Below are 12765 nucleotides of genomic sequence, written 5' to 3'. Positions count from 1 at the left end.
GTATTAATCCTGGTTGTTGTGGACACTAGTTAACCACTCTGTACTATCAGTATTCATCCTGGTTGTTATGGACACTAGTTAACCACTCTGTACTATCAGTATTAAACCTGGTTGTTGTAGACACTAGTTAACCACTCTGTACTATCAGTATTAATCCTGGTTGTTGTGGACACTAGTTAACCACTCTGTACTATCAGTATTAATCCTGGTTGTTGTGGACACTAGTTAACCACTCTGTACTATCAGTATTAATCCTGGTTGTTGTGGACACTAGTTAACCACTCTGTACTATCAGTATTAATCCTGGTTGTTGTGGAGACTAGTTAACCACTCTGTACTATCAGTATTAATCATGGTTGTTGTGGACACTAGTTAACCACTCTGTTCTATCAGTATTAATCCTGGTTGTTGTAGACACTAGTTAACCACTCTGTTCTATCAGTATTCATCCTGGTTGTTGTGGACACTAGTTAACCACTCTTTTATATCAGTATTAATCCTGGTTGTTGTGGACACTAGTTACCCACTCTGTACTATCAGTATTAATCCTGGTTGTTGTGGACACTAGTTAACCACTCTGTTCTATCAGTATTAATCCTGGTTGTTGTAGACACTAGTTAACCACTCTGTTCTATCAGTATTAATCCTGGTTGTTGTGGACACTAGTTAACCACTCTGTACTATCAGTATTAATCCTGGTTGTTGTAGACACTAGTTAACCACTCTGTTCTATCAGTATTCATCCTGGTTGTTGTGGACACTAGTTAACCACTCTGTACTATCAGTATTAATCATGGTTGTTGTGGACACTAGTTAACCACTCTGTACTATCAGTATTAATCCTGGTTGTTGTGGACACTAGTTAACCACTCTGTACTATCAGTATTAATCCTGGTTGTTGTGGACACTAGTTAACCACTCTGTTCTATCAGTATTAATCCTGGTTGTTGTAGACACTAGTTAACCACTCTGTACTATTAGTATTAATCATGGTTGTTGTGGACACTAGTTAACCACTCTGTACTATCAGTATTAATCATGTTAATTGTAGACACTAGTTAACCACTCTGTTCTATCAGTATTAATCCTGGTTGTTGTGGACACTAGTTACCCACTCTGTACTATCAGTTTTAATCCTGGTTGTTGTGGACACTAGTTAACCACTCTGTACTATCAGTATTAATCCTGGTTGTTGTGGACACTAGTTAACCACTCTGTTCTATCATTATTAATCCTGGTTGTTGTGGACACTAGTTACCCACTCTGTACTATCAGTATTAATCCTGGTTGTTGTAGACACTAGTTAACCACTCTGTTCTATCAGTATTAATCCTGTTAATTGTAGACACTAGTTAACCACTCTGTACTGTCAGTATTAATCCTGGTTGTTGTGGACACTAGTTAACCACTCTGTTCTATCATTATTAATCCTGGTTGTTGTGGACACTAGTTAACCACTCTGTTCTATCAGTATTAATCCTGGTTGTTGTGGACACTAGTTAACCACTCTGTTCTATCAGTATTAATCCTGTTAATTGTAGACACTAGTTAACCACTCTGTACTATCAGTATTAATCCTGTTAATTGTAGACACTAGTTAACCACTCTGTACTATCAGTATTAATCCTGATTGTTGTAGACACTAGTTAACCACTCTGTTCTATCAGCATTAATCCTGGTTGTTGTGGACACTAGTTAACCACTCTGTTATATCAGTATTAATCCTGGTTGTTGTGGACACTAGTTAACCACTCTGTACTATCAGTATTAATCCTGGTTGTTGTGGACACTAGTTAACCACTCTGTTCTATCAGTATTAATCCTGGTTGTTGTGGACACTAGTTAACCACTCTGTTCTATCAGTATTAATCCTGGTTGTTGTGGACACTAGTTAACCACTCTGTTCTATCAGTATTAATCCTGGTTGTTGTGGACACTAGTTAACCACTCTGTACTATCAGTATTAATCATGTTAATTGTAGACACTAGTTAACCACTCTGTTCTATCAGTATTAATCCTGGTTGTTGTAGACACTAGTTAACCACTCTGTTCTATCAGTATTAATCCTGGTTGTTGTAGAAACTAGTTAACCACTCTGTTCTATCATTATTAATCCTGGTTGTTGTGGACACTAGTTAACCACTCTGTTCTATCAGTATTAATCCTGGTTGTTGTGGACACTAGTTAACCACTCTGTTCTATCAGTATTAATCCTGGTTGTTGTGGACACTAGTTAACCACTCTGTACTATCAGTATTAATCCTGTTAATTGTAGACACTAGTTAACCACTCTGTTCTATCAGTATTAATCCTGGTTGTTGTAGACACTAGTTAACCACTCTGTTCTATCAGTATTAATCCTGGTTGTTGTAGACACTAGTTAACCACTCTGTTCTATCAGTATTAATCCTGGTTGTTGTAGACACTAGTTAACCACTCTGTTATATCAGTATTAATCCTGGTTGTTGTGGACACTAGTTAACCACTCTGTTATATCAGTATTAATCCTGGTTGTTGTGGACACTAGTTAACCACTCTGTACTATCAGTATTAATCCTGGTTGTTGTGGACACTAGTTAACCACTCTGTACTATCAGTATTAATCCTGGTTGTTGTGGACACTAGTTAACCACTCTGTTCTATCAGTATTAATCCTGGTTGTTGTGGACACTAGTTAACCACTCTGTTATATCAGTATTAATCCTGGTTGTTGTGGACACTAGTTAACCACTCTGTTATATCAGTATTAATCCTGGTTGTTGTGGACACTAGTTAACCACTCTGTTCTATCAGTATTAATCCTGGTTGTTGTAGACACTAGTTAACCACTCTGTTATATCAGTATTAATCCTGGTTGTTGTAAACACTAGTTAACCACTCTGTACTATCAGTATTAATCCTGGTTGTTGTGGACACTAGTTAACCACTCTGTTCTATCAGTATTCATCCTGGTTGTTGTGGACACTAGTTAACCACTCTGTACTATCAGTATTAATCCTGGTTGTTGTGGACACTAGTTAACCACTCTGTACTATCAGTATTAATCCTGGTTGTTGTGGACACTAGTTAACCACTCTGTACTATCAGTATTAATCCTGGTTGTTGTGGACACTAGTTAACCACTCTGTTCTATCAGTATTAATCCTGGTTGTTGTGGACACTAGTTAACCACTCTGTACTATCAGTATTAATCCTGTTAATTGTAGACACTAGTTAACCACTCTGTTCTATCAGTATTAATCCTGGTTGTTGTAGACACTAGTTAACCACTCTGTTCTATCAGTATTAATCCTGGTTGTTGTAGACACTAGTTAACCACTCTGTTCTATCAGTATTAATCCTGGTTGTTGTAGACACTAGTTAACCACTCTGTTATATCAGTATTAATCCTGGTTGTTGTGGACACTAGTTAACCACTCTGTTATATCAGTATTAATCCTGGTTGTTGTGGACACTAGTTAACCACTCTGTACTATCAGTATTAATCCTGGTTGTTGTGGACACTAGTTAACCACTCTGTTCTATCATTATTAATCCTGGTTGTTGTGGACACTAGTTAACCACTCTGTTCTATCAGTATTAATCCTGGTTGTTGTGGACACTAGTTAACCACTCTGTTCTATCAGTATTAATCCTGGTTGTTGTGGACACTAGTTAACCACTCTGTACTATCAGTATTAATCCTGGTTGTTGTGGACACTAGTTAACCACTCTGTTCTATCAGTATTAATCCTGGTTGTTGTGGACACTAGTTAACCACTCTGTACTATCAGTATTAATCCTGTTAATTGTAGACACTAGTTAACCACTCTGTTCTATCAGTATTAATCCTGGTTGTTGTAGACACTAGTTAACCACTCTGTTCTATCAGTATTAATCCTGGTTGTTGTAGACACTAGTTAACCACTCTGTTCTATCAGTATTAATCCTGGTTGTTGTAGACACTAGTTAACCACTCTGTTATATCAGTATTAATCCTGGTTGTTGTGGACACTAGTTAACCACTCTGTTATATCAGTATTAATCCTGGTTGTTGTGGACACTAGTTAACCACTCTGTACTATCAGTATTAATCCTGGTTGTTGTGGACACTAGTTAACCACTCTGTACTATCAGTATTAATCCTGGTTGTTGTGGACACTAGTTAACCACTCTGTTCTATCAGTATTAATCCTGGTTGTTGTGGACACTAGTTAACCACTCTGTTCTATCAGTATTAATCCTGGTTGTTGTGGACACTAGTTAACCACTCTGTACTATCAGTATTAATCCTGGTTGTTGTGGACACTAGTTAACCACTCTGTTCTATCAGTATTAATCCTGGTTGTTGTGGACACTAGTTAACCACTCTGTTCTATCATTATTAATCCTGGTTGTTGTGGACACTAGTTAACCACTCTGTTCTATCAGTATTAATCCTGGTAATTGTAGACACTAGTTAACCACTCTGTACTATCAGTATTAATCCTGGTTGTTGTAGACACTAGTTAACCACTCTGTTCTATCAGTATTAATCCTGGTTGTTGTGGACACTAGTTAACCACTCTGTACTATCAGTATTAATCCTGGTTGTTGTGGACACTAGTTAACCACTCTGTTCTGTCAATATTCAGGCATAATGCCACAATACCTTTTTAGTCCACTGCTCATTGTTATTTAAATGCTTTCCAAATGCCTCCCTGTTCCCTATTTAGTGGTCTGGAGTAGTGCACTCTGTAGGGAACAGGGTGCCATTCGGGACACAGCCTGTCTCCTCTACTGATTGTGCTCATTATCCTCTAACAAGTGGTGCAGATGTCTTCACTCTGAGTCTATGGTATCAGAACTACGTCCCAATTGGCACTATATTCCCTAATTAGTGCACTACTACCGATAGGGATCTGATCAAAAGTAGTGCGCTATCTAGGGAATAGGAAGCCATTTGGGACGCAGACATGATCTCCATTAAAACGACTCAGGGCTAGTCTCAGAGCCTATTCTGCATTCATATAGGGTGTGTCCCAACTGGTACCTTATCCCCCCTTATAGTGCACTACTTTTGACCAGAGCCCTATGGGCCCTGGTTGGGCCCTGATCTAAAGTAGTGCACTATGTAGGGAATAGGGTGCCAGTCGGGAGGCAACCGGAGAAATAGGCATAATGTTACTGACATGAAATGATGAGGATGTGAAGTGTGTTTCAAGTAGCAGAATGTTTCGGTGCATGGTCTCATGACTGTTATCTCTTTGTTTCTATCTCTCTCTCTTTGTCTCCTTCCCTATCTCTCCCTCCATCTCTCCATCCCTCCATTCTCCCTCTCTCTCCCCTCTCTCCCTCCTCCCTCTCAACTCCCCCTCCTCTCCCTCCCTCCTCTCCCCCTCCTCTCCCTCCCTCCCCTCTCCCCCTCCCCTCTCTCCCTCCCCTCTCTCCCTCCCTCCCCTCCTCCCTCTCCCCCCTCCCCTCCTCCCTCTCCCCTCTCCCCTCCTCCCTCTCCCCTCTCTCTCTCCCTCCACCCTCCATTCCTCCATTCTCCCTCCCCCTCTCCCTCCACCCCTCCATTCCGCCATTCTCCCTCCCCCTCTCTCCCTCCCTCCCCCTCTCTCCCTCTCTCCCCCTCTCTCCCTCCCTCCCCCTCTCTCCCTCCCTCCCCCTCTCTCCCTCCCTCCCCCTCTCTCCCTCCCTCCCCCTCTCTCTCTCTCTCCCCCCTCTCCCTCCCTCCTCTCCCCCCTCTCTCCCATCCCCCTCCCCTCTCTCCCATCCCCCTCCCCTCTCTCCCTCCCTCCCCTCTCCCCTCTCTCTCTCCCTCCCTCCCCCTCTCTCTCTCTCTCCCCCCTCTCCCTCCCTCCTCTCCCATCCCCCTCCCCTCTCTCCCTCCCCTCTCTCCCTCCCCTCTCTCCCTCCCTCCCCTCTCCCCTCTCTCTCTCCCTCCACCCCTCCATTCTCCCTCCCCCTCTCTCCCTCCCCCCCTCCATTCTCCCTCCCCCTCTCTCTCTCTCTCTCTCCCTCTCTCTCCCTCTCTCCCTCCCCCTCCTCTCCCCCCTCTCTCCCTCCCTCCTCCCCTCCCCCCTCTCTCCCTCCCTCCTCCCTCTCCCCTCCCCCATCTCTTCCTTCTCTCCTCTCCCCTCTCTCCTCTCCCCCTCTCTCTCTCCCCTCTCCCCCTCTCTCCCCTCCTCCCTCTCCCCTCCCCCTCTTCTCCCTCCTCCCTCTCCCTCCCTCCAGATGGGGCAAGGGTAGCCTCTTCTACAGGGATAGACATCCTGCTGTTGGACGATTTCAACCTGGTCATCAACGACGTTACGCACCTGGTGAGGCCGCCACGAAGAGGTGAGGATGACCTGGGGTCGGGTCAGGAGATGGAAAACACATTTATTTAGTTCTTCACACTTTTAAGAAGTGAAAGTAGGCATTGGTGTGTGTGTCTCTGTCTGTTTTTCATAGACTTAGATAAACAATGTCTGCCTTCCCCTTGTTTTTGTTGATACCATAGAGATGTTTAGCCGTCGCAGCGTTGTGTCTGTCCCATTGTGGCGTCTGTGAGAGCACAGGTAGTACCATTGAGGCCATCTCCATTTTGAAGTAGTCCATGTTCTTCTTCTACTACTGGTATGAGTTGGTAAACAAACTGAAAGGGTGTGAACTCAACAAGATATCCCCGTCTGACTTCATCTCCCAACCTCCTTGTATAAACCTGACATTCTTTGACAAATGTGTTAAAATTAGGCACACAGAAACAACGCCACGGTTAAGTTTGGGCATTCATTCCGACTGGTTAAGTTAAGGGTTAAGGTTTGGGGTAGGGTTCAAACTGAAAACAACGCCACGGTTAAGTTGGGCATTAATTCCGACTGGTTAAGTTAAGGGTTAAGGTTTGGGGTAGGGTTCAAACTGAAAACAACGCCACGGTTAAGTTGGGCATTAATTCCGACTGGTTAAGTTAAGGGTTAAGGTTTGGGGTAGGGTTCAAACTGAAAACAACGCCACGGTTAAGTTTGGGCATTAATTCCGACTGGTTAAGTTAAGGGTTAAGGTTTGGGGTAGGGTTCAAACTGAAAACAATGCCACGGTTAAGTTGGGCATTCATTACGACTGGTTAAGTTAAGGGTTAAGGTTTGGGGTAGGGTTCAAACTGAAAACAACGCCACGGTTAAGTTGGGCATTAATTCCGACTGGTTAAGTTAAGGGTTAAGGTTTGGGGTAGGGTTCAAACTGAAAACAACGCCACGGTTAAGTTTGGGCATTCATTCCGACTGGTTAAGTTAAGGGTTAAGGTTTGGGGTAGGGTTCAAACTGAAAACAACGCCACGGTTAAGTTTGGGCATTAATTCAGACTGGTTAAGTTAAGGGTTAAGGTTTGGGGTAGGGTTCAAACTGAAAACAACGCCACGGTTAAGTTTGGGCATTAATTCCGACTGGTTAAGTTAAGGGTTAAGGTTTGGGCTAGGGTTCAAACTGAAAACAACGCCACGGTTAAGTTGGGCATTCATTCCGACTGGTTAAGTTAAGGGTTAAGGTTTGGGGTAGGGTTCAAACTGAAAACAACGCCACGGTTAAGTTGGGCATTAATTCCGACTGGTTAAGTTAAGGGTTAAGGTTTGGGGTAGGGTTAAAACTGAAAACAACGCCACGGTTAAGTTTGGGCATTAATTCCGACTGGTTAAGTTAAGGGTTAAGGTTTGGGGTAGGGTTCAAACTGAAAACAACGCCACGGTTAAGTTTGGGCATTCATTCCGACTGGTTAAGTTAAGGGTTAAGGTTTGGGGTAGGGTTCAAACTGAAAACAACGCCACGGTTAAGTTTGGGCATTAATTCCGACTGGTTAAGTTAAGGGTTAAGGTTTGGGGTAGGGTTCAAACTGAAAACAACGCCACGGTTAAGTTTGGGCATTCATTCCGACTGGTTAAGTTAAGGGTTAAGGTTTGGGGTAGGGTTCAAACTGAAAACAACGCCACGGTTAAGTTTGGGCATCAATTCCAACTGGTTAAGTTAAGGGTTAAGGTTTGGGGTAGGGTTCAAACTGAAAACAACGCCACGGTTAAGTTTGGGCATTCATTCCGACTGGTTAAGTTAAGGGTTAAGGTTTGGGGTAGGGTTCAAACTGAAAACAACGCCACGGTTAAGTTGGGCATTAATTCCGACTGGTTAAGTTAAGGGTTAAGGTTTGGGGTAGGGTTCAAACTGAAAACAACGCCACGGTTAAGTTTGGGCATTAATTCCGACTGGTTAAGTTAAGGGTTAAGGTTTGGGGTAGGGTTCAAACTGAAAACAACGCCACGGTTAAGTTTGGGCATTCATTCCGACTGGTTAAGTTAAGGGTTAAGGTTTGGGGTAGGGTTCAAACTGAAAACAACGCCACGGTTAAGTTTGGGCATTCATTCCGACTGGTTAAGTTAAGGGTTAAGGTTTGGGGTAGGGTTCAAACTGAAAACAACGCCACGGTTAAGTTTGGGCGTGCTAAATCGTTGTAGACAGATGGCAGAGGGGTCTAAGCTGTGAGGTCCCGGTCCGAACGGCGCAGGTTCAATCTCAGTGCTCTCGGTACTTGTTTGTAGTTTTTTTTTTTTAGCTTTGCCTCTAGTGGCCAGTTTTGACGGTGTCTCCCAATGTCCTGGGGACCTGCACAAACGTTGAATTTCACCTTGGATCTGGAGTGATTCCTCTGGCATACTGCCCCCTGGAGTGTGTTGTTTGAACAGGTATAAAGTCAAGGTTGGTGATTTACTGCCACCTGCGGTTATGGGAATGTTTACTCATAAGTATAATTAATTGGCTGATCCCTCCTGATGACCTGGATGGACTTATGAGATCCTTTCTTAACACATAGGAAGTCCCACCCAGTTGACTAATTAAAAATGGTGAAAGTCCTCAATGGAGCTGCCCATGTTAAAACAGGCTTTTGGCCACTACAGTCCTCTATCATTCTCTATGATGTCTGTCTACGTGTTTGTCTCTGTAGATCTGCTAGCCCATGAGGAGGCAGAGCCTGTCTGTCTGTCTGTCTGTCTGTCTGTCTGTCTGTCTGTCTGTCTGTCTGTCTGTGTCTCCTAACCCTCTGTGTGTCTCTGTTGATCTGCTGGCCCATGATGAGGCAGAGCCTGTCTGTCTGTCTGTCTGTCTGTCTGTCTGTCTGTGTCTCCTAACCCTCTGTGTGTCTCTGTAGATCTGCTGGCCCATGATGAGGCAGAGCGTGTCTGTCTGCCTGTCTGTCTGTCTGTCTGTCTGTCTGTCTGTCTGTCTGTGTCTCCTAACCTTCTGTGTGTCTCTACCTCCTAACCCTCTGTGTGTCTCTGTAGATCTGCTGGCCCATGATGAGGCAGAGCGTGTCTGTCTGTCTGTCTGTCTGTCTCTACCTCCTAACCCTCTGTGTGTCTCTGTAGATCTGCTGGCCCATGATGAGGCAGAGCGTCTGAACGACGTTAAGTTCCTGGTTCAGCAGCTCTACACCACCCTGCGTATAGAAGAACACCAGCTGAGCAAAGAGAAGGAACTGGTCGTCAGACTGGAGGACCTCAACTCACAGCTACGCCCACTGGAGAAGGTACACAGAAAGGGATTTATTGGAATTAAATAACATTTGTAAATATCACTTTTTTCTGTCTTCTGATGGGCTTTAGTTGCTGTGTTTAGGATTCCATTCACTGCACGGTTAATGTTTAGCATTGGTGGATAGAAAAGGGTCAATACAAGTGTATTCACTCCCATTGGGAGTGTTCATTCACAAATCAATGGATGGTAGTGACATATAATAATATATGCATTTTAGCAGATTATTTTGCGTGGATAAATGTTTTACGTATGGGTGGCCCCGGGAATCAAACCCACTATCCCTGTGTTGTAAGCACCATTCTCTAACAACCGAGCTACGGCGGACCGCTGGTGTAAGTGCCCTTATTGACTGATGCCCGTCTCTGATTGGCTGTCCGTCCCAAGGTGAGGGAGGAGCTGAGTCGTAAGGCGGAGCGTCGTACCACCTGGGTGCTGTGGGGGGGCGTGGCCTACATGGCAACCCAGTTTGGGATCCTGGCACGCCTCACCTGGTGGGAGTACTCCTGGGACATCATGGAGCCGGTCACCTACTTCATTACCTACGCTACCGCCATGGCCATGTACTCGTACTACGTACTCACACGCCAGGTAACACACCCTCTGTAGCACACACAGAAAATCGGCAGGTAGCTTAGTGGTTAAGAGCGTTGTGCCAGTAATCGAAAGGTCGCTGGTTCTAATCCCCGAGCCGACTAGGTGAAAAATATGCCGATGTGCCCTTGAGCAAGGCACTTAACCCTAATTGCTCATGTAAGTCGCTCTGGATAAGAGCGTCTGCTAAATGACGTAAATGTAAATGTAAAAGTAGATAGGCTGTTACAGGGCCAGACTGTGTGTTGAGGCTAAGCAATAGTCTGTGTGTATATATAGTAGCGGTTTTTTTGAGCAGGTTCATTCATGTTTGGTTCATTCATGTTTGTGTCCTCTTTCCCTGTAGGGGAATGTATACAGTATTATTCCCTAGGAGTAGTTGTAGCATTCTGGAGTAGGTCTGTTTGTGTGTTGTGTTATTGTGATAGAATGTCCCCCTCCCCCCCCCGTCCTGTAGGAGTACATCTACCCTGACGCCAGGGACCGACAGTACCTGCTGTTCTTCCACAAGGGGGTGAAGAGACAACGCTTTGACATCCACAAGTACAACGAGCTGAAGGACTCTATCGCTGAGGTAGGCACTATGCAGGCAGGAACAGATGTGGGCTGGGATGCTAGCACGCACGCACGCACACACACACACACACACAAACAAACGCGCACACACACACACACAAACAAACGCGCACACACACACACAGGCACGCACACATTAACACGTGTACACAAAATGTACTTTATGGTTTCATCATCTGGATTGAAACGTTGAACAAATGTAGAAGGAATTCACAGATTCCTCATTATTCTCTCTCTCTCTCTCTCATTCTGTTTCTTTCTCTCTCTCTCCCCCTCCTCTCCCCAGGTGGAGTTAGATATCAAGCGTCTGAGGGACCCCCTCCAGCTCCAACTCCCTGTCCAGCAACTCACCGCCGCCAGCAAAGATTGATGGGAAGAGATATATCCTCCTCTGCCTCCTTCATCCTCCTCCCTCCTCCTCTCTCCCCCTCTCCCTCCTCCTCTCTCCCCTCCTCTCTCCCCCTCTCTCCTCCTATCTCTCCCCCTCTCTCTCCCCCTCTCCCTCCTCCGCTCTCCTCCTCTCCCTCCTCCGCTCTCCTCCTCTCCCTCCTCCTCTCTCCTCCTCTCCCTCCTCCTCTCTCCTCCTATCTCTCCCCCTCTCTCCCCCTCTCTCCCCCTCTCCCTCCTCCTCTCTCCTCCTCTCCCTCCTCCTCTCTCCTCCTATCTCTCCCCCTCTCTCCCCCTCTCCCTCCTCCTCTCTCCCCCTCTCCCTCCTCCTCTCTCCTCCTCTCCCTCCTCCTCTCCCCCTCCTCCTCTCTCCCCCTCCCCTCCTCCTCTCTCCCCCTCTCCCTCCTCCTCTCTCCTCCTCTCCCTCCTCCGCTCTCCTCCTCTCCCTCCGTCCACCTTTACTGCTCTTTCTGTTGAACTCCCTCTCCATCTTTGACAAACCCTTCCCTTTAGCGACCGACCGTGGGAGTTTTTCTTTTGACATTTTCTCCTTTTTTAATTTCTCTGACTGAAAACTCAGATTATAAAGTAAAACCATCTGTAGAGGAGTTTTAGAAAGAACAGAAACTGAATCCAATTTGTGTCTGAGGGTGGAGATTCTAATGATAATGAAACTGGGTGCTATGGAAATGCCACAGGACTTCAGAACAGAGGGACAGCCTGCAGGAAGCTCTAGGGGACGTACAGGAAGTGACACGCTGCAGTGTGAGGAGCTACATCTGAGGCGGAGGGGACGGAGGCAGACAAATGGACACATCTATGAGTGTGTGTGTGTGGTGATATCCGGGGACACCAACGGTTGCTATATCTATGGGCTAGCTAGGCCCACAGTGCAGCATGGTTTGGCTGTGAAGCTGGACCATTCAAACACACACACCACTCCTGTGGGGCCTCGGGACGTCACGTTTACAAAGATTCATCCTCTAGTTGAGAACCTCTTGCTCCACCCTCTAACCTCAGCCCTCTCACCTCTGCATGCACAGAGGACATGGCTGTGATTGGATAAGGGTTCCTGTGACCTCCAGGTGTCCGTGAACTTCGACCTTGGCCGACCCCCTCCCCTCTTGTCTCGTCTGATTGGCTGTGGCCAACCCTGCCCCCTCTGTTTCCAGTTCCCGCCCTCTCTGCCTGACGGACAGCTACCCACAGAGCATATTGCTATGACGACAAGGACCTTTTATCAGGAGCCTTTCAGCTTGTCACAGCCTTTACAGGAAGTGGACAGACTGAGTTGAGGTCAGGTGACCACGCCTCACTTCCTATTCCTGTTGTTGACTTCCTGTCAACTTCCTGTTTCCTGTAACATGCTGCGCCGGGATTGGAGGATAGTACTTCCGATAACAACATCACTGTGTGTTCTATCTATTATTTTAGAAGCCATGCTATATTTGTTATGAAAAATAATATACTACAATATTACAATCAATCACAATGGAATTAGAAGAGCTTTAGATTTTTTTCAGTGGGGGGAGGATCTCTCTTTTTAGCATTCTATATCAGTAATATGTTAATATACCATATCTGCATCTCTTTAGTAATGTCTCAGCAATACACTCCATCTCTCACACACTGGTATCATTGTACTACCACCAATATAACCTACCAAGGCCCATATACATACATACATA

The 12765-nt window shown here is 45.4% G+C and overlaps 1 pseudogene across 1 annotated transcript in view; it reads left to right on the top strand.

The window, feature by feature from the left end:
• LOC311118526 (calcium uniporter protein, mitochondrial-like) overlaps positions 1–11101 on the top strand; it is a 14782-nt pseudogene extending 3681 nt beyond the window's left edge. Inside the window, exons 3-7 of the transcript XR_014615637.1 lie at positions 6200–6304; positions 9355–9515; positions 9908–10111; positions 10572–10688; positions 10977–11101. The product of XR_014615637.1 is annotated as a calcium uniporter protein, mitochondrial-like (transcript). The remainder of the gene's footprint in view (positions 1–6199; positions 6305–9354; positions 9516–9907; positions 10112–10571; positions 10689–10976) is intronic.
• Positions 11102–12765: the final 1664 nt, after the last annotated feature.

Source organism: Coregonus lavaretus, assembly GCF_964263955.1.
Source record: "Coregonus lavaretus genome assembly, contig: HAP1_SCAFFOLD_3361, whole genome shotgun sequence".
Taxonomy (NCBI): domain Eukaryota; kingdom Metazoa; phylum Chordata; class Actinopteri; order Salmoniformes; family Salmonidae; genus Coregonus; species Coregonus lavaretus.
The sequence above is the reverse complement of the archived record's forward strand: the minus strand, read 5'-3'. Positions and strand labels throughout refer to the sequence as shown.